Here is a 22419-nt window from a genome sequence, read left to right on the forward strand (position 1 = left end):
TGACTTAGATAGAGTCTGATTCAGGCTTCACCCCACAGACAAAATCTCACAAGATGTTCAATAATCTCAGATAAGTAAAATACATTGAAGTAAGTGGAGAGCCATAACTATTCTCTTTTTAAAACAAAGCAATATTTAACCCTTGCCTATTTTTCTCATTTCCACCATGTGTAATAGATCAAAAGGTCTCTTCTTCAGAGAGGACTGCCTTGTTTACATCTCCCCATTCTTTTTGCAACTGTCAGATTTGTTTATGTGTTGTTTTTCTTTGCCCATCCACTTTCCCTAAATTGAGTGGGCAGTCCTAGACTGTTTCTCATGACTTTTTTTTTTGGTGATAATGTCCTCATTGCCACAAGATGAGAGTCACCTTTTTCCTGTTGTCCTTGCAGAAAGCAGTCAATGGCTTTTCTCTTATGGTCCTCCTCCAATGGGTCTTCAGGAAAGAAGTAGCAAGTAGCTGGAATGGGCTAACATAGAAACATAGTTTTGAGACACAAATTTTGTTTTATGATTGCTGATGTTTCCTTATGTTATTTTGAGCTATTGAGAGTCCAGGGAGGAGGCATGTAAATTATTATATGTATAAAGAACAAACTGTGGTTTATGAAACACAATGAATAGGCTCACAGACAAATTACATGATGCTCTCAAGTAATGTGAGATGATTTATGTATGTAGAATTTGATTATCATTAAAAAAGGATAACTTAGCATAACATTCATCAATACAAATATCTTCTTGAAGATTCATTTGGTGAAGATTGAATTAGATTTATGTGGATTGGGATGTGGACGGGGTCCATGTCTTCCTCCTTAAAACCAGCTGGGTAGAAAGCTACTTAAGGACCTATAAGTAATAGTTCATTTTAATTTTTATTTCCTCATTTTAGATTGCTGGATTTGATTTATCTGCTTTTAATATTGTCAAGATTATTTTGTACATATCTAGGGAGGTTTTTTTTAAATTTTACAGGAAATGAGCTTGTTTGACTTTTTGTAATTGCTTAGTGATTCTGAATCTTATATGACTGCAGGCTACCTACCATGCTGGGGTAGAAACATTAAGAATAAATGATTAGCTATAAATAATTTGTCTAGCTTCCATTTGAGATAACATTTGGTCCTGAAAAAATAGTTCAAGAACAAAGAGAGTCCTTTTACTTCAACTGCAAATATAGAAGCATGAATAAAGGTCAGAGGAAAAGAGGCAGAAGTGTTCATTGTCTTCAGTCAACAGATCTTCTGCATATCTCCAAAATCTTAACCAAGATTCTGGATTTGAGATCTTTGCCTTGTTAGATATTGATGGTTTCCTAAACACATTTTATCAAATATGTTGTAGGAACTCAGATCCATGATTAGTTGATAGTTCAGCATATTAAGTAAACTTCCCAAAACTAAATAAGCCAATTAGCCAACCATGGATAAGTGTGCAATGTAGACAAAGCATGATTCAGTAGGCTCTTCTCCTGGGCTACAGCAGAATGTATACAGAATAATATTTGAGGGGTCCTTGGTGCTCTCTGAGCTTGGTTGTTTTCTTGCAGATGTTTCATTACCCAAACTAGGTAACATCATCAGTGCTAGTAAGGAATGTGTGGTTTTCTGTCAGTTTAGATTCTGGTAACTTGCCTGTCTGTGTGGATGGGTGGTCTTAGAGATTCTTTGGTTGGGTTGTTTACTGTTGGCTCTTTGGCAGTTTCTCAACTAGGATATTGTTTACCTGATTTTTAGAGTTAATCTTGGAGTTAATATATACTGAGCTGGGTGCTAATTACTGGTGGAGAAGTCCTGGGGTCTTTTTGTTCTCTTTTGGGCTGGTTGATTGCCTCTTTTGCATTGTCTATGGATGTTGTTAATGTCTATGTGCCTATTGATGACTGATATGAGATGGCTGAGAATAAATATGTTACACATGTAGTCCAGAAAGAATATTGTGTGGATACTAAGAATATTGTGTGAAGAATCCCATGTTTCTCTTGTAAAAATTCAAAGAAGAAGAAGAAAAAATATATAGAAAGTTCTTCAATATTCAATTGCCCACATTTAGTCCATGTACAAAATCATGACCATAATTGCATCAGTCTTGCAAACCAATCATTTTCTGGGTACAATTCAGAGTGTTGGCTTTCTGGATTGGCACCTTGATACATTCAGGACTGTCTTCTCTAATAGCATCCCAGGAGATGCTATTTATAGTGCCCTATTTTCAGGAACAAGGAGGAATGAAGTCAGAAAGCACTGTTTTTCTGACTATGGTTCTGGTCCTTCAGTTCCTTTGGAAGAAACATTGGTATCTGTATAGTAGCTTTCCAGAAGCTAGTTGAAATTGGGGTTTTTAGTGGAAGGCTGGGAGGTTTAAGTGAGATATAATCTATGGTTTGTTGTTGTATTTGTTTTTTGTTAGTTCTAAGCTATTATTTACCATTGGCACTTTAGTTGATGTTTTCATTATCTTTTCTTTTAACTGTTATAAGATGCTCATTTTACTGGTATTGCAGAGTTAGATACCTTTAGTAAACTAATTAACAGGCATTGGATTTTAGAGCCTTCTTAATTTGAAACTTTACCAACTTTGGTGCAGGATGTATGGTGTTTCCCCAAATACATCTTGTATGCCAAATAGAAGTTTTTGTGGACTCATAACTCTTGTTTAAGGAACAAGTGACAGTCATGGTTGGATGGCCTTTGCACAACTTCGTGTTGTGTGACAGTTGTGTCCATTCCTGGATTATGAAACTCTACTCACAGTTACACTTGCCTTTGTTATCTCCTCCGGAATGGATTACAGTAACATGTTCTACTTGGGGCTACCCTTACAGAATAACTGGAAGCTTCCAATGGTGTAAAATGCAGACTCATGGGCAGTTATGTGTTCGCCTAGAAGGAAACACATTGTATTCCATTCTGTAAGATGCATTGGTTTCCAGTTTGCTTGTTCAGTTCAGTCCAGCTTGTTCTGTCCAGTTCAAGGTGATGGCTTTGACCTTTACATGGCATTGGGCACATTATCTAAGGGAACACCTCTTCTCAAGTACATTGTCTTGTTATCCCTCCCAGGTGAACCAGATAGAAGACATAAACAGATGAACTAAATATACTATATTGTAAAGCTAGATTAACAGAATCCTGCAAAACTGAAGGCACAAATTCCCACTGTCATTTTTGCCTCATGATCAATTAGGTTGAATCCTGCTCTCTTGTATGACTGTTTACTAGGCAGAATCTCTTCCCTTTGCTGCCCAAGGTGATCCACACATTATGTTATCCTGTTTTCCTGAAAATAAGACCTCCCTGGATAATAAGTCCAATTGGGCTTTTGAGCGCATGCACTACAATAAGACCTCCGATGAAAATAAGCCCTCCCTGAAAATATTGCAACACAGCAGCAGCCATGAGGTGACCACGCTCGTCACCTCCTGCACCTCAAAAATAATAAGCGCCCTGAAAATAAGGCCAACTGCTTATTTCAGGGGTCAAAAGAAAATAAGACCTTTCTTATTTTGGGGAAAACATGGTACCTTACCCATCACATTATGTCTGACAGAAGGGGCATGCAGTGGGTCCTGTCTATGAAAAAGTTTCCATCTGGCATGAAGCTAGTCCCAACCTTTATGGGTTTTTGGAAATCCTTCAAAAGATGGCTTTTTCAGCAAGCCTGGGGATTTTCTGGTAAAGACAACCCACACATTATGTGCAGTATTTTGTAATCTTGCTTTATCTATTTTAATTGTTTTAATCAGTTTTATAGAATAATTTAATTGCTGGTTTTATTGTACACTATTCAGTGTCAATTTGTATATGTGGAGCCATATAAATCTGACAAATAATATAACATGATATATTGTAACATCATAACATAAATGTTATTATCCAACTTGTAATAATTTAATTTGACAAACTTCTTCCTATGGTCTTTATTTTTTAGTTCTACCCATATATACAGTATACCAATCTTACACTATTAGTTTACTACTAAAAGTTGTGCTGCCCTTCTAAACGCAGAAAAACAAGGAAATGTCATGTGTTCATTACGTCAAGCAATCAACTATCGTGAGCTTAATCTGAATATTGCTCTGTAATTCCTACGAATGGCTGCTAAAAAGGCAATTGTTTGCCAAAGCTTTTGCTGAAAGAGCTGGATTGTTTCATCTGAAGTTCAGTTTTAATGAGATGTGGGCAGCTCATGACCCTTCAGATGCTCCTAAATCAGAAGTCTCAGTGTTAAGTGATATATAGCTGCTGAAGGGGCAGTTAACAACATCTGAGGACCATGGATTGCATGCATGTTTAATGTTTAGAGGCCTAAGTGAACTGACTCACATGGTCTCCGTAGCACTTCAAAAAATCAAAGTGACTTGATTCAGTTTCAGTCCAGGGGAAATATATCTCCTGACATGAAAAGAAACTTTTCTTAGCATTCACATCAAAGTGTGATAGATCCATTCCTCTCACTTTTATCTCACTTTTATTCATTGTTAGCCACCAATGGGTGGCAATACTATTCAGCTGGCCAGCTGGCTGGCCGGCCAGAAAGAAAGAAGGAAGGAAGGAAGGAAGGAAGGAAGGAAGGAAGGAAGGAAGGAAGGAAGGAAGGAAGGAAAGAAATAGGTAAATCAATGTGCTGATGATGATATCAGTTGAACTTTCCATGATATAGCTCTTCAAAACTCTGCTTTGCTGCAATATTTTGGATGGATGTTTTATTTTTTTTCCCTATTTTTGTTGAATGTTGGATAAATTAGTATTGCATTCCTTTCATTACATACAAAAGCATCTAGAACTATTTTAAGTAAAAGAAGTACATTTCATAATAGAAAGGGGAACAAAGGGGTCTTTTGTCCTTTCCGAGCTTGGTTATTTCATTACCCTGCACTGATGATGTTTCCTAGTTCGGGTAATAAAACATCAGCATGAATACAACCAAGCTCAGAGAGCACCAAGAACCCCTTATTTGAATTCTGAGCTAAAATATTCTCCTTTATTAGAAAGGGGAATCTTTGAGAATTGCCTTAAACTTGCAAGCCATTAAACGTATGACTTTGACTCTTCAATTTTTTTTAAACATTGAAGATTTATTCTTCATTAATACTAAGATGATCTCGACTTTCTGCTTCCGGTTGTTGAGAGCAACGGACTTGTTTGTCCGCCCTGCACTTTCTTGTTGGGCTCCCCTCGGCTGGGGGGGGCACAGGGTGTCTTGAAGGGGCACCCTGCCTTATGGGCTGCTCGCTGGGGGTCCCCTGGATCGGTGGTTGCCATGGGGGGGGGCTCCTGGCATTGCCCCAGGAGCCGAGAAGCGAAAGGGGGTGCACGACGGAGCTTTCACGCTCCCGCGCGCTTTCGTGTCGAGGCAGCTGGATGATCTTGACAATTTGAAGGCTATAGCTGCAGTGCGGTGAGATGGGAACCCTCCCTGATTCACACTTTGATATTTAAATGAAAGATTGTCAGCTTTCTAAAAGACTTTCAATCCCCTCCTGGGAAGTGTGATTGGAGGGAGGGGGACTTCCCCCCCCCTCGGAAAAGTGGCTTTGGATTTATCTGCTCTCTCGGAGGAGAGAGAGAGTTTTAAAAGGAATCACACTCGTTATAAGCAAGCAAATGAATGTTTTATTGCAATTGTGAAAGAAAAGTGAATGATCTGACTTCTTTAAAAACTTTGAAAACTTTTGGCTTGTTGCTTTCTGATCCCCGGTGTTGGCGAAGCAAGATGGCACACTTCCGTTGTCTTTATGCTCTTTGAAATTTGACTCCGCCTATAAAAATTGCTGGCATTGTACTTTTGCCTCCGTGACTCTCAGAAATATCTCTTGCTACATAGTATCTTGGACTTGAATAACTCATTTAATTGACTGGATTTGAATGATAGAAAGGGTCTCTATTCCTGTCTGGCCTGCCTACCTCGTGGTCTCTCTTGGTTGTGCCCTTCCACAGTCGCCATCTCATTGTATGGCCATAGACACCTCTGAGTTCTTTTTTTTTTATAATGGCTCCGAAGAGACCACCACCTGGGAAACCAGGCTTTGCTGGTTTTGCTCCAACATCTTCAACATCCAGTCCAATCGGACAATAGTCACTAGCATCGCTTCTACAACCTAAAGCCCCTGAGGAGGAATCAACCCATCAGCTGCTTCAAAAGATCTTAAAGGGGCAGGATGAACTGAAAAGCCAATTGAGAGAAATGAATGAACAGCTCAGAGAGAATCAAAACCAAACGGCACAAAACAAACAGAGACTGGAAGTTCTGGAGGAGGGAATGGCTGAGATGAGGGGGGAGGTGAGGGGGGTCCAGAGAGGAAATTTAGAACTTGAGAGCTACATGATAAAAATGGAATTTGAAAGGATGTCTTTTTTCCTTAGATTTCAAAACGTAATTGAGACTGACAATGAAGACTTGAGGGAGATCATGACAAAAATGTTAGCTGAATATATTAAAAAAGACAAACAGCAGTTAGGATGGGATATTGGCCTGATTTATAGAGTTAATTCAGCTTATGCTAAAACACACAATGTTCCAAGAGAAGTTCACATTAAATTTCTTAGAAAGGCTACAAGAGATGAGATTCTGGGGGCACAAAGGGAGTAAACGTTAAAATACAAGGACAGAGAGATAGCCATCCTGAAACAAATCCCAAAGAAAGTAAGAGATAAAAGAAAAAAATATGCACTATTAGCAAAAAAATTATTTGATAAAGGATTCTGGTTCCGGTGGCTTCTGCCAGAAGGTATGCTGATATTATTTTTTTTGAAAAAATTTTTTTTATTAGTTTTACAAAATTTTAAGAATTAACACAACTATGGAGGCGGAGGCCTTCATGGAAAAAAACAAAGCCCTCCTAGATAAAGTGGATGACACCACACAAGATATGGGAGGTGCCGAGGCTTTGCTGGCAGGCGGGGGGGGGAGAAGGCAGCAATGAGAAAACTCAGATCACAGAAATAAGTTAGAAAAATAGTGCAATTGCTGATATAAGGAATCTTTTTGTTTGACACAAAATAAATGATTGAAACTATTGAAATATACAATGTAAAAATAAGCTGTCAAAATCTAGTTAAGCAATAACATCTTGTTTACCATTATGTAAAAGTTATGAGAATTGGGGGGAACACCATTTCCTGCGTGATGTAGCTGTAAAAATTTGTAACCATACCCATCACCCTTTTCCTTAAAATTTTGTAAAACTAATAAAAAAAAATTTTCAAAAAAAATACTAAGATGATCTCATGTTTTCTGTATACTTTTAACTAAAGTCTTAGTTGAAATGTATTTCTTCTGATTTTATGTTTTTCTGAATTTTTCAATAAAGTTCTTGGGTAAAAAAGTAATTGCTGTGGATAGTGCCAACTCAAAAAGGTATATGGCACTCCTAGGCCACATTGTCTGATAGTTGTACCTCCTGCTGATCCAAAATTTGATTTTTGGAATAGCCTTTGTTTTAAGGCTAGCATACCTTCCCTTAAACTTTGCCACCACAAACTGATGCCTATTCAGCCAATAGACAATCATGGCTATGGACATGTAAGGGCAAACTGTATTTAAATATGTATTGGAAGGGAAGATCTAAGCAATCATCTTTTCCTCTGACACTGGTTCCTCTGACACTTTGCTTTTGGATGCAAGATTTTGTATCTTTTCCATGTTTGTTTATCCTTTCTATATCTCACACATATTTCTACTACCAACTGCTAACAATATAATTTCCATATAAATAAAATCCTAAAAAACAGTGAACTGCATAACATTTTTGATAAAAAATATCAAAATAATATTTCAGAAATAACTGCAATAGTTTATGAGTGTTGTTATAAACTTTATAAACTAAGTGAGTGTTACCATAGAATTCAATAATTCTGTTCAACCTGACATAATGAACCACAAAGTAGCAAACCATATTTTGTCCTAGCATGTTGGTGAATTTAGGAAGTGCATTTAATATATGGTTCATTATGTTACACAAACTGAGAAAATAAGGGGGAAATTGCCAACCATGGTTAGGATAAATGTTATGCAAATGTAGCTACTGATAATACTGCTGTGGTTCATGTAGAATCCATCACAATAATTATAAAACAGAACTTGGCATTTTGCTCTGTGATTACTCTTCAGTATGTTAAACAGAAATATCCTTTAGTATTCTCATAACTTAGCAGTCTTTTTTCATTAATTGCGCTTCATAGTTTCCAGTTTGCTGATCTTCCTCGTTTTTTAAAAAAAACTGTTTGAAATTGTGGTCACGGAATATGGTTTAATTCTTAAGGTAGGTGTCTAATCAACAAAAAAATAAAGAAGAACTACAATTTTTTTTCTCTTTGGACACTATTCCAAGATTTTTTTTCTCCCCCAAGACTAATATGCCATTTATCTAAAGATCAATTTGAATTTTATGTTTGTTCTTAAGCAAAAATATTTATTTTACTCTAGCCAATATTTTGTCACTTGCAAAGTGTGTTATCTGGTACAAATGTGTTAGATTATAAATGCTTTCATAATCTGTTAGTATAGATCAGTGGTTCCCAAAGTGGGCAGTACCGCCTTCTGGGGGGCGGTGAGATGACTTAGGGGGGTGGTAAGAGGCAAGGGGCGGCGGCATGGGGGCGCTAAGAGGGCGAGGAAAAAAGATTGTGTTGGCTGCAGAGGGCGTCACCACCCTCCCCTCAAATCACCGCCTTCCATCAATCGTGCAAACCACCCAGTCACATGACCCCCCCAGCCATGCCCACCAAGCCACGGCCACAGAACCAGTAGTAAAAAAATTTAATTCCACCACTGGGTGGGGGGCACTGAAGATCAGTTTGTAGCACCAAGGGGGCGGTGGACTGAAAAAGTTTGGGAACCACTGGTATAGATCATTAGGCCAAGATTTCCATATCTTTAAGGGAGATCAACATTTTAACAGAATAACAGAGTTGGAAATGACCTTGGAGATTTTCTAATCCAACCCCCTGCTCAACAGGGGATTGGACAAATGGTTGTCCAATTTCTTCTTTAAAACCTCAAGTATTTAAGCACCCACAACTTCTGGAGGTAAGTTGTTCTATTTAATTGTTCGTTTTAACTTACCACAACTTACCAACATTTTAACTTACCACGACTTAGATATTGTTGTGAAGATGACTTGATAAGCTGTATTCTTTTTTAAAAAAATATTGATTTTCTAAGCATTCTTTGAAATTGACCACTTTTTGATAAGTATGTAGCTCATCATGGCAGCTTGTGTGCTGCCATCACTGACATACGTACAATTTCGCCAAGTGCATTTTTGAGTTTTCATGAACAAATCAAACCAATACACATGAAGCTTTGGAAATCATAGCCTGCAAATATGCATGGTTTCCATTGGATACTTAAAAAAAGCAAAACAAACAAAACTTTGAAGCACTCCAGCAAGTCTATTATGTTGCTGTAAAATGGTTAGCTTTTCAGTCTTCCAAATTACTAAATTGCTTCAGGAGTTATTAGCAGGTACAGAGAAAAGGCAGTTTAGCTTTCTGTTTCTTCCTCAGTATGATTGATTGGAAAAGTGAATCCATATACAAAATGCACAATAGGGTGCTAATTACAAGTGATTAGCCACTAGTCCAAAATGCTGGCATTCAATCCCTGCTAGCAACCACAGGATTTTCTCCTGGTGACAAAAAGATGGGCAAATAATGTAAAGAAAAACACATTCAGTACACTCCGCTACATTCTTCATTTGTCTTGAATTATTCTACCTCCCCAAAAGTATTTTGCTTGTATTCATTATTGTGATATATTTATCCTTCAGTAAAGAAGGAAGTGTTCAGAATGATGTTTAAAATGAGTTTGGTCCCGTTGAATGCACAAATTCATTGAGAAACCAGAAATTATACAATCCTTTCTTCAGCAAACTGTATACAAACTGGATTTTGCATGGAACTATATATGTATATGTATCTACAGTATATATGAATAGATTGCTTATAATGATGTGTAATTTACTTGTTAATAGACTGCATTAAATCTGTAAAGGCCTTTTTTTGTCCTGCATTTTTAAAGAAAGAGAAATGGTAATTTACAAAGATTAATGATTACACTTTTGCTACTTTCTATTTTATTACCTAAAAGAAACAATACAGAAGGAAAATGATTAGAAGAGTGGAAGCAAAACAAACAAACACAGGCGCTACTTACCAAGATTGCACAGTGATTATTTTAAGTAAAGATAGAAAAAAACTTACCTCTTGTATGTAATTACTTCTGTTCTGGTTGAAACCCAAGCAAGACAAGGAGGAAATAAAGTTGCATGGCGAATAAACTGTCACACCTCAAAGTAAAATATTTGTCTCACCTTTAATAATAATAGCAATAGCAATAGCAATAGCACCTCTAACCACTTCCCAGTGATTTTACAGCCCTCTTTAAGCAATTTACAGAGTCAGCTTATTGTCCCCAACAATTTAGGTCCTCATTTTACCCACCTCGGAAGGATAGAAGGCTGAGTCAACCTTGAGCCTGGTGAGATTTGATCTGCCAAATTACAGGTAGCTGGCAGCCAGCAGATGTAGCCTGCAGTACTGCATGGTAAGCCCTATGCCACCGCAGCTCTTAATGCCAGCATAGATAATGAAAATAATAATTCATTGTAATAGCACAGAGGCAGTTCAATAATCAACAATTATTTAAATTGATTATCAACATAATCAATTTAAATAAGCATAAAGCAGTTGGATAAATAAAAAAAATACCCATTGACAGTAACATTCTCATTAAGTCACCTTGGGGTACTAATAATACTGCATCTAAATCACAGGTAAAGCCAGTGACTTCATAAAGATATTAAATTGTAGAATAGAGACAAATGTTATAGACCCCAACAATTGCTTGACATCTCTTCCCACATGACAATACCAGCTTAGAAAGGAGCAGAGCTGCTAATACTATAGCTGTCAATTCTCAGCCTATGCAAGATCTGTGGTTGGCAATCTGTATTGAAAGCCATTGAAAAAAAAATCTAAAATAACTAAGGCTTATGCAGGCCCTTCACCAATGAGGATAACTAATACAGTTAATACCCAGATCTGACATGAAACTTCTGTTTCTTCTAGAATAGTTTGTAAACAGAACCCTTCCCATTTCTCCATAATCTTTTCTAGAAGAAGAATGATGTATACTGAGTTATGGTTGTCAAGATGGGCTAGTTCTAAAGCAGGTTTCCTCACAATGGGACCCACATTCATTTCCTTCAAGGAAGAGGACATCACCCCCCCCCCCCAGCAACTTTCTTGTTCAATCTGCTTTGGATTACGGATTTCCTGTGTGCCGTTCTCAGAGGGTCAGATTAGATAATTGTTAGATACTAGCTTCAGTTATAGTGGTTTCCACCAAAGTCCTCCAAGGTTTCCACCAAGGCAGGAACAGAGGTTTAATCGCATAGGTCGAAGGGTCTGACAGCTCCCTATATAAGGGCTGCTGTCAGACTCAACCTTTGCTGGATTGTACATAGTTGCTACTGAGTTAATAAAGAGCTATTGTTACCATTAGCCTGTTTGTGCCTTTCCATTACCCGATCGAAGGTGGGATTGGAAGGCAACTAGGCAAACCAAAAAGAGCGGAGCAATCCAGCAAGTAAATCAGGCCCGGAGCTCAGCGCGTCTTTGAGCAGCCATTTTTGAGCGGCAAACTCAAAATGCCCTCAGAACACAAAAAAGCCATGCATGCCCCACTGATTCCATATGACCCAGTCACCAAGCACTGGGACTCGTATATGCTGAGGTTCGACTGCTTCCTCGAAGCCAACAACCTTATGGGCCTTTCTGAAGGCTGCAAGAAGAACATGTTCCTCGGTTACTGTGGACGGGAAGTGTTCCAAACTGCCAAAGACCTGTCAGAACCAACGCCGCTACAATCGGTTGCTTGGTCCATGCTCCAGCAGATGCTGAGGACTCACTACACTCCCAAGCCATCTAAGCACATCTGCCAGCATGAATTTAATATTCGCAATCAGAAGGAAAGCGAATCAATCAATGAGAACGTTGCGGTGCTACAAAAGGCTGCAGTGTACTGCGAGTTCTGAGACCTTGACGAGCTTATTCTTGACCGCATCATATGCAGTGTGCAGGACATTAATTTATAGAGGAGGTTGCTTGCCAAATCCGACCTCACTCTACAAATTGCCTTGGATGAAGCCAGGGCATCAGAATCAGTCGTTAAGTCTACAGAAACCCTGCAGCGTCAAAGCACTCCACAAGACACGAGGAAGTGCGCATGTGCACATTGCAAGGCTGCAGAGGCCGAGAGCTCAGAATGTGACAATGACAGTTGCCGCATGTGCAGTAGCGCACCAAGACGGCGTGCACATTCAAACTGTGTCTCCCACCTTGTGCTAACTGCGGAGGAGACCATGTCAGATCGTTTTGCCATTTCCGTGATGCTAACTGCCAGCGCTGCGAGCAAAAGGGGCACATCGCCAAGGTTTGCAGAAGCAAGCACCCCACGATGACCTGGCAGCCAAGAAGCTGACCTAACCACCAGCAGAGGCCTGACCAAGGGGCATGGCAGAAGCCATCACAGCACTCAGAGGGCGACACCAGAGTCACCTACCACACCTCAATCGGCCAAGTCTGCACTAGGCGGTCTAAAAAGCTGAAGGTCACAGTCCTCATCGAGGACTCTCCATGCGAGATGGAGATCAACACAGGGTCCTCGCTGACCATCATGCTGTGGTCTACACTCAAGCGGGCTATCCCTAGCCTGAAGAAGCAGCATCTACATGCCCCTGACATCCGCCTTCGTGATTACCAGGAGAACCAAGTCCCCATTGTGGGCCAGGGCACCTTCCAGGTGCAATTCAGGAAGTACAGCAGCCAGCTCCCAGTGACAGTGGTCAGCGGCGACCTGCAGAGCCTCCTGGGGCTTGACTGGTTCAAAGCCCTGGGCCTAGAAGTGACCAGTATCAACGCCTTGAAAGATGAGAATGATGAAGCGATTTTTAAGGAGTTCGAGGACGTCTTCAGCACCGGTCTAGGTAAGTATGTGGGGACTCCAATCTCTTTTAATTTGGAAACCAACATAGCTCCAAAAAGGCTAAAACCCAGGAGAGTACCTTTCACTCTCTGACCAAAAATTGATCTGGAAATTGACAAGCTCTTAAGCCATGGAATCCTACAGCCGGTTGATCACGCAACCTGGGAGACCCATATAGTGACACCTGTCAAATCGGATGGGTCTGTCCACATCTGCGCAAATGCACAATCAATAAAGCGCTACAACAAAGTGCTTACTCTGTACCCATTGTACAGCACCTACTACATTCTCTAGGCCCCAGCAAAGTATTCACTAAATTGGACATGGTGCAAGCATACCAACAATTGCCTGTAGATGGCGCTACGGCAGCAGCCCAAACCATTGTGACACACAGGGGTGCATTCAAATGTCACCGCCTGCAATTTGGAGTTAGTATCGCCCCTGGACTGTTCTAAAGTGTCATGGAACAGCTTTTGCATGGGATTGCAGTAGTCATACTCCATTTCGATGACATCTTGGTATCGGCTGCAAATGAGGTGCAACTTTTCAAACATTTATGAACTGTTTTGGCTAGAATTAGAGACAAGGGCCTCCATCTCAAAAAAGAAAAATGCAAAATTAATGTGCCAAGGGTTGAATTCTTAGGGTACCTAATCGACGGTTCTGGGATTCACCCGACCACTAAAAAAATTCAAGCAATTCAGGACGCCCCTACACCTCGCAATCAAACCAAGCTGCAGGCATTTCCCGGGGTCCTTAATTTCTACAGCGTCTTTCTTAAACAGACACCATGGCTGAACCCTTACATCATCTCCTGGTGAACAACGCGAAGTGGTCCTGGGGCATTTGCTGCAGTAAAAAAAACTTCTCTCAGTAGACACGTTCCTTGTGCAGTACAGCCAGACCCTGCCATTGGTGCTGACCTGCGACGCTTCCCCGTTTGGCGTCAGAGCCGTCCTCAGCCACCGCATGCCCAATGGAACTGAGGCTCCCATAGCCTTTTACTCTAGGACCTTGTCCGCTGCCAACCAGAACTACAGCCAGCTGGACCATGAGGTTTTGGCTGCAGTGGCCGGAGTAAACAGGTTCCATGAGTACCTATACGGCCATGATTTCAAACTAATTACAGACCATAAACCACTGCTGGGCTTGCTGGCAGGGGACCGACCTACTCCAGTGTCATTATCACCACAGATGACCAGATGGACCATTTTCTTAGCCGCCTATTCTTACCGCCTCGTCCACTGATCAGGTGCCACTTTGGGGCACACCAACGCCCTGAGCCGCTGCCCGCTACCAGAACTTCTTGCTGACCCTACCCCTGAAACACCAGTTCTTCTCATTGACTGCTTAGAGACTGGTCCTTTCTGCTCTAGTGATGCTGCCCACCACTCTGTAAAAGACTCCACCATCAAACAAATTTTGAACTGGATGTGGAGGGGGTGGCCCAAAGGGCCTGTTGGGTCTGAATTCAAAATGTACCATTGCAAGCATGACAAATTGTCTGTTGTTAATGGCTCTTTGCTGTGGGGGGAACAGGGTCATTGTTCCACCCAAGCTGCGCATTGCAGTATTAGAAGCTTTACACGTATGGCATCCTGGAATTGTCAGGATGAAGTCTTTGGCCAGGAGTTACGTGTGGTGACCTAACATGAACAGGGAGATCGAAGAATGGGTGGCTACCTGTACACCGTGCCAGGAGTCCAGACCAGCTCCCACAGAGGTGCCCGCTAAGGAGTGGGGCGACCTCAAGCACCATGATCTAGGGTGCACATTAATTTTGCTGGCCCAGTTCATGGCCAGACATTCCTGGTAGTTGTGGACACCTACTCGAAATGGCTAAAGGTAGTCCTAATGACTTCCACTATGGCAGAAGTGGTAATCAGGGTACTACAGAGACTTTTCTCCACGCATGGCCTGCCCAACATCCTGGTCTCTGACAACAGGCCCCAATTCATGGCCGTGCAATTCGAGAACTTCTTAGCAGCTCAGGGAATCAGACATGCCATGGTCACGCCATTCCATCCGGCCTCCAATGGTCAGGCAGAGAGAATGGTGAGATCTGCAAAAGAGGCCTTATCCAGGATGGGCCCGGGAGATTAGCAAACACAGGCTGACCACTATTTGCTAATTCAACACATCACGCCAAATGCCACTACAGGGAGAAGCCTCTCCGAGCTTCTCATGGGTCGCTGGCTAAGATCCCACTTAGACCGGCTACACCCAAACTATTCTGCCGCATCGCCCCCTGACTCCACAAGCAAAATTCTGAACTTTAGCATACAGGATTCAGTTTATGTCCACAACTATGCCGGGGAACTCTGTGGATTCCTGCCACAGTGATAGGCATCACCGGGCCTCGCTCTTATATCGTAGACATCGAGGACGGTCGGAATTGGAGAAAACACGTTGACCAACTCCATGGCCGCCTCTCCAACTCCACTCTTAGGCAGCCAGAGGTAACTCCTGCTCGAGTTAGCCAAAGCCCTACCCAAAAGGAGCATGAAGTCACTCCTTCCACAGCCAACTCATACCCGAAGTCACCAGGATACTTAGCTTCTTGTGTTGCAGGCCCACAGTGAGCTCCGAGCGAACCGGCTCTAGAAGCTCCAGATACTGCCTGTGAAAAGGTTCCCGGAGCTTCCACCAAGCGGAGCAAACAGGTCCGTCCAACCTGTCCAAAGAACACCCTCCGACTGAACTGCCCAGGTCAGGCAGAGCTACCAAAAAGCCCACCTACCTGCATGACTACGTAACCAGTAGGATTACTCCATCTAAGAGGGGAGGGGTGTTAGATACTAGCTTCAGTTATAGTGGTTTCCACCAAGGTCCTCTGTTCTGGTGGGAACAGAGGTTTAATCTCATTGGTCAAAGGGTCTGACAGCTCCCTATAAAAGGGCTGCTGTCAGACTCAACCTTCGCTAGATTGTACATAGTTGCTACTCAGTTAATAAAGAGCTGTTCTTACCGTTAGCCTGTGTGTGCCTTTCCATTACCCAATCTAACAATAATGATATCTCTTCAGCCATTATTCTTAACACTGGTACACCATATGGTTGCGTGTTGAGTCCCTTACTCTATACACTTTATGTGCATGACTACATTCCCACTCACACTAGTAATACTATTACTAAATTTGCAGATGATGCAACAGTGGTGGGACTCATCTCCAGGGATGATGAGTCTACCTATCAAGATGAGGTGGACCTCTTGCTTTCGTGCTGTGGAGACAATAACTTGGTCCTTAACACTAATAAGACTAAGTAGCTTATATGGACTATAGAAGAAATAGATCAGACAGCCAGCCCTTTCTTATCAATGGAGACCGAGTGGAGTAAGTCACCAGTTTTAAGTTTTTGGTGTTATCATAAAAGAGGGCCTTCCCCCTCTTTGGAAGAGCTTTATAGCTCCCGCTGCCTTAAGAAAGTTCAAAACATTCTTTAAAATCCATCTCATCCTGGGCACCCTTTTTTTGAACTATTACCATCTGGCAGACCATACAAGATAATAAAAACAAGGACAAATAGGCTGAAAACAGCTTCTATCCCAGGGCAGTAACTATATTGAATTCTACTGTATAGTTCAATATTAATGCAATATTGGGTTTTCAATTCAGTTGTATAGAATGTGAAGGATGTGTGTTTGTGAAGATAGCATTACATTTCATTGTATGAGGTGCAATAATAATTTAACAATAATTTATTAAATTTCTAGACCGCCCCTCTCCCCCTAAACTAAACTAAACTAAACTAAACTAAACTAAACTAAACTAAACTAAACATTATGGATTATTACCTGGCTGCAGTTCTTTATATCTTCCTAAGCAGAAAAAGGGTCTAATTGGGTCTCGTTTACAAGTAGCAGAACCCTGTCTACTTCCTCAAAATTAACAAACCAAAATGAAGCCCAGGAAACTTCACAAGGTGCTGCTGGTATTTCCTTCAACCCTGCTCACCTGTAGCCTATACCAAATTTGAATGATTTTATTTGCAAAATCTAGCTCCAAAATCTGCAGCCCCTCAGGAAGATCTGCCTGCTTCCTAAAAACAACTGACTCACCTGAAACAGGACAGCAGGGCACAGTGTGTGGATAATAAGGACATTGTGTTTCAACTAATGTTTGGTCCAATTCAACTTTAGTGTTCTTCAACTGGCAAATTACAGATTACATGCTGTAATATTCCGATAAAGATAAAACAAATCTCTGGAAGACACAAAACTCATGCGGGGCATCGTTTTTCTTTGATTATTAACTTCTTTAATTCACTTCCCTCCAGGCTTATATTACCATTCGCTTTTCAGGAATTAATGTCCGTGAGGAGAATTAAACAGAACTTGACATGAGGGTAAAAGAAGGTAGTAATTTTCTCTCTGTAATACAAAATTGTCACAGCCAAACTTTTTAGAACTTTGATCAGTACATGCACATCTTGTGATTATCATATTAAAAGTGCATTTGGATGATCCTTTTGAGTTTACACTCATTACAATGTATTCTTTTAAGAGCCTATCTTGACTTTCAGCAATGTTTCACCCAGACTGAACCCATCAGAATACCAGTCAACAGCCTGTACTGGAATTAGAAACTAGCAACTTTTTCCATACCACTCATTGGTTTTTCAGGTATTAGAGCAGAGCCAATATATCAAGACTATTTTGGCATGGACTTACTTATTTTTTAAAAAATACATACAAAAATGTGTAGGGGAATAAGAATAAATTCTTATTCCCCTACACATTTTTACCCCTTTTACTTTGTTTTCAAATGTTATCATTTTATGTGTACTCCTGCCAGCAGCCACGAAGTCAGAACTAAGTATCTCTACAAGATTTGTTTGTCAGACTGATTATCAGCATTTGTCCCAACTCTTTGAGAGCAAGGGGAACATTTGAAACCTGAAATTTAAGAACAATCTCACAAAGTGGCAATAGGTACTTACAAAACACCTACTTACCAAGAGAAATAACTGATAAATTATTCCTTGCCAAACCTATTAATTTATCTCAGCTGTTCTTCAGTGTACTTATTTTTTTTTCTGAATCCGTGAGCGTACTTCCAAATAAAGCAGCATTTTTAGTTGGTAGGTTTGTCTTTGGGTATCTATGAGTAGTATTTATGCTGTATTTATTTATGCACTTCACAGGCAGAATGCCACCATTACATTAAATGTTGTTTTACTTAAAAGAATTTCAAATGCATAAAACCATATCGTTTGTGAAACCTGGCAGGTGACAAGGGAAGGGTTACTGGATGCCAATCGAGATGTCCCATTGAGATCCAGAAACTAAATCAGTGTTTTCAAACAAGGCAACTTGAAGATGTGTGAACAATGTTTCTCAACCTTAGTAACTTTAAGATTTGTGGACTTCACTTCCCAGGATTCCACACATCTTAAAATTGCCAAAGTTGAGAAACACTGTGTTTGATTCTCAACTCCCAGAAATTGCCAAGTTTGAAAAACTCTGATGTAAAGCAATGTTAGTCTGTCAGTTGTATCTTTTCTATTTCCTTCTCTCCTGTTTTCTGTTTCCTCTTCTTATGTGATTGCTTCCTAGGTATCCAGTTTTCCATTGAGTCAGGATCTTGGGAAGCTTCCCCGTGTGGATATACCCTAATTAAGCTCATCTTTGTGTGGCTGAATTATGAGTGCTCTCATTTGTTAATGACATCAGTCTCATAGGGGGAGGGTTGATAAAATAATGAGGCAATCTGCTGCTGATCTTTCATAAAGTGTGTAAATGCTCCTATTGTTTGCTGTCCAAAATAATTCCAGCTCAGTAATTGTTTCATGACACAAGAGGCAATAGAAATCAATTTAGTTAACGGAGAGCCTTGAGTTTTGATTAAATTTGACTGTGACTCATCAGTGTACTTCGTGAATAGAAATGAAATTGTCCTTCATCTTTCATTCTTTTAAGCTCTTACTTCAACAACTTCCAGAGAAGGAATCCCTTCAGATATTACTAAATGGTATAATATTTTCATAATATTAGTCTGTGGCCTTTTGCACTTGGAACTGGATAGTTATGATATTGACAGTTTAGGAAAGACGGAAATGGCATTCACCATTCAAAGAGTTTGGTCTTGCATTCTGAATGCTATCAGCATATCTGATTAATGAGTATTAAAGAGAAGTCAGAAAAGTTGTCCTGATATAAATAGCAATAGCACTCAGACTTATATACTGCTTCACAGTGCTTTATAGCCAGGGGTGGGTTACAGCTTCTGTTACTGCCTGCCGCCTATGAGAGAGCCAATTGAACCTGTTTGGGGGCATGGCCAGCCAAGTTACTACCTACTTGGCCGAACCGATCCAAAACAGTAGGAACCCACCTCTGTTTACAGCCCTCTCTAAGTGGTTTACAGAGTCAGCATATTGCCCCAAACAATCTGAGTCCTCATTTTACTCACCTTGAAAGGATAGAAGGGTAGAAAGGATTGAGCCTGGTGAGATTCATTTTGCCAAATTGCAGGCAGCTGGCAGTCAGCAGAAGTAGCCTGCAGTACTGCACTCTAATCACCGCGTCACTGCTGTAAATGGCTATTACATGTTCTAGTATTCAGGAATACATATATCAATCAATAAAATAAAAGCAAATTGAAATTTAATCCTTGGATATTTGCTAAAAATCTTTCCTCTTTTAAATGGCCCATACTTCCTTCCAACATCATGCTGGTATTAAGGGGCAGTGGTGGAAGAATAGCAATAGGATGGGGAAATCTCATCTGAAGTCCACATAGGGTGGCTTTAAGTCAGCTCTTATGTCTCAGCCCAATCCAACCCACAGTAGGATAAAAAGTTATGTGTAAGGGTTTATGTTCAGGCAATCAAATGGAATCTAAATCTAGCAAACAAATGTATACTATAGTACATGGTTTTGTGAAGCATTTGGGAAATTTGAGTCTGGACATCTGGAATTCTTTAAACTAAATTAAGTGTCACTAACAGGATGAACACCACTGCTTAGATAGATTCCACACCCAACTGACGCGCCATTGGCCCTGAAAGCTTCACTGACAGAGTTGTGCAGCAAAGATCTTGCGACTGCATAAGTGGTAGAAAGAGGAAGTCCTATTATTAGTCCCTCCTTAACATTCTTCTTTCTTGTAAACTTTTCTGATGTATTTCTTAAACTATATGCAATAAATAAATAAGATTTTTAAGAAATATTTAAAAAAACAATAAAGAAATAAATATTTTCATAATTACACAAACAGTTTTACCGGCTACCTTTAAAACAGACTACAATGCAGCTTTTCAATGATTTTTAAATGAAGCAGCATGTTCTATTGCATTTGATATGAACTGTCAGAAAACAAAATGGCATTTGCAGTAGATAATGGGAATAGTTTTCGTACCCCTTTAAGCCATATATGCTTCATTTGATTCTAAATATTCTTGTTTAATAAGGAAGTTTCTGGCATATCATACCAGACAATTGAGGCCATGGGTCAATGGGATTTCTTTTTCATTTATCTGGTGCATATGACTCATAGACTGGGTGGAAATGTCATTATTCTTTCTGTCATCAGTTTACAGTTTACAGTAACCAACTTGTAAATGAGCTTCAGCTGAACCTAATAGTAAGAATTTTAAAACCACATAAGGAATGTTAAAATTTTGGCCTTGTAGGAATCTATCATCTACCACCTAGAAAACTACAAACAGTTGCAAAATAGTCAGACAGATAGCTGGAAATGGAAGTTGGGTTTATGCAACCTGGGTTTATGCAACCTCAATCAGGTTTTAAGCCTACTATTAATTAATACTGTTTTGTATTGTGTTAGATTTAGTTAGCCATATATTAACTTTTTTGTTTTAAATATTTTATATATTTTGTCCATAATTATTTAATTTTTTTAATAAAAAAAACAAAAAGTATATTCTCTAGCTTTTTAAAGTGTTTTTTAACTTTAAATATTTTATATTTTTTTAGTTTTTAAAATTATTAATTATTTGCATTCCATCTTCCTTATGCTGGTGACCATAATAAAGATTTGATAACCCTATTTCTTTTTTAAAAAATTATAAGCCATATTTAGCAATACAGCCTGCATGATTAGCTTTTCGATCAAAGTATTTTCCTGCTGTGTGATGCTTGCTCCTACTATTACTTTTATTCATTTTTTCTAAAAAGTTGTCTATTCTACTTTTATTGTAAACTTTTTGATTATTTTAATACAAAATGTTAACATGTGCTGATCTTTGATCAAAGGACATAAGAATTCGATAAATATGAAAATCTAAGTAGTTACTAAAATATATTTGGTTTTATTTTAATAACTAAAAAGTCTGTATCTTTCATGAGACAAGTGATTCTAAAAGCTGAAGATGCTGAATCATGAAAATGATGCTAAAAGGAATTAATACGTTCTAACTCTTCTAAAGTCCTGTATAACTACTAGTTCACTTAATTATTAGCACTTATCACTCACTATAGTCCCTAAGCCCAACTATTTCCTATGCCTCTTACATATTTTTACAGAAATAGCATAGATGTGTTGTTATGAAGTATCCTATAAGAATCTTTAAGCTTTTTCATAGCATAACCCTTTCACATAACTTCTATAACCACCTCTGGGCTACAATATAATCCACTGATATAAAATTTGCCCAGTGCACTTTAGATGAACATGCTGTTAAGTACAAAAATATGTTCTGCAACACTTGGTGAAATCTAATAATAAAAATGATGAGATTCCTGCAGAAACACGCTTTGAATGACTAAGCACAGTGTAGAAACTGGAAATGCTTTTTCTTAAAAAAATCCTTTGTATTTAAGAGATCAGAACGAACACAAACATTGTGAAAGATTTCCTCCCCATTTTGTTTCTTAAGTTCATAGCAAAGCAAGAGTGCCATCTATTAAATGTTTAAGATATTTTTAATACAGTTTCTAAAGTTTTGATCATACAATGTATTGCTTTATTTGCTACTTTTAACTCTGTGTTGTGTTGATACTTCAAATGTGCATATATTTTTTGCTGTTAGAAAGAGTGTGATAGCAGTCATCTTATAATACATTTCTTTTAAAAGAAAGCATTTAATCCTTCTATTGTTTAAAAACTGTTTTTCAGGAAGTGAAAAAATAGAGTGTTTCCTCATAATGCCAAAGATGAGCAAACTGAGAAGAAGCCAAAAGAGACAAAGGAAATTCATACTTGAGCATGCATGCATATTCAGTATTTTGAGATTCCAAGAGTTAGAGAATAAAGTTCATGTGCAACATTGATAAGAGCCCATATTTGTTTTTGGATTTGTTCTTTCCTATGATTTCATTAATATTAGATGATAAGAAGGAATAGAACTGAAAATAAGATAGAACTCTATAGGGCTTCAGATTTTGATAGCAGAGGTGATAATATTCTCTAGCAACAGCACTTGGATTCATCATGATATAAAGGAACTAAATTATAGCGTAAGCCAC

This window comes from Natrix helvetica (assembly GCF_964273705.1).
Source record: "Natrix helvetica genome assembly, chromosome: 5".
Classification (NCBI taxonomy): domain Eukaryota; kingdom Metazoa; phylum Chordata; class Lepidosauria; order Squamata; family Natricidae; genus Natrix; species Natrix helvetica.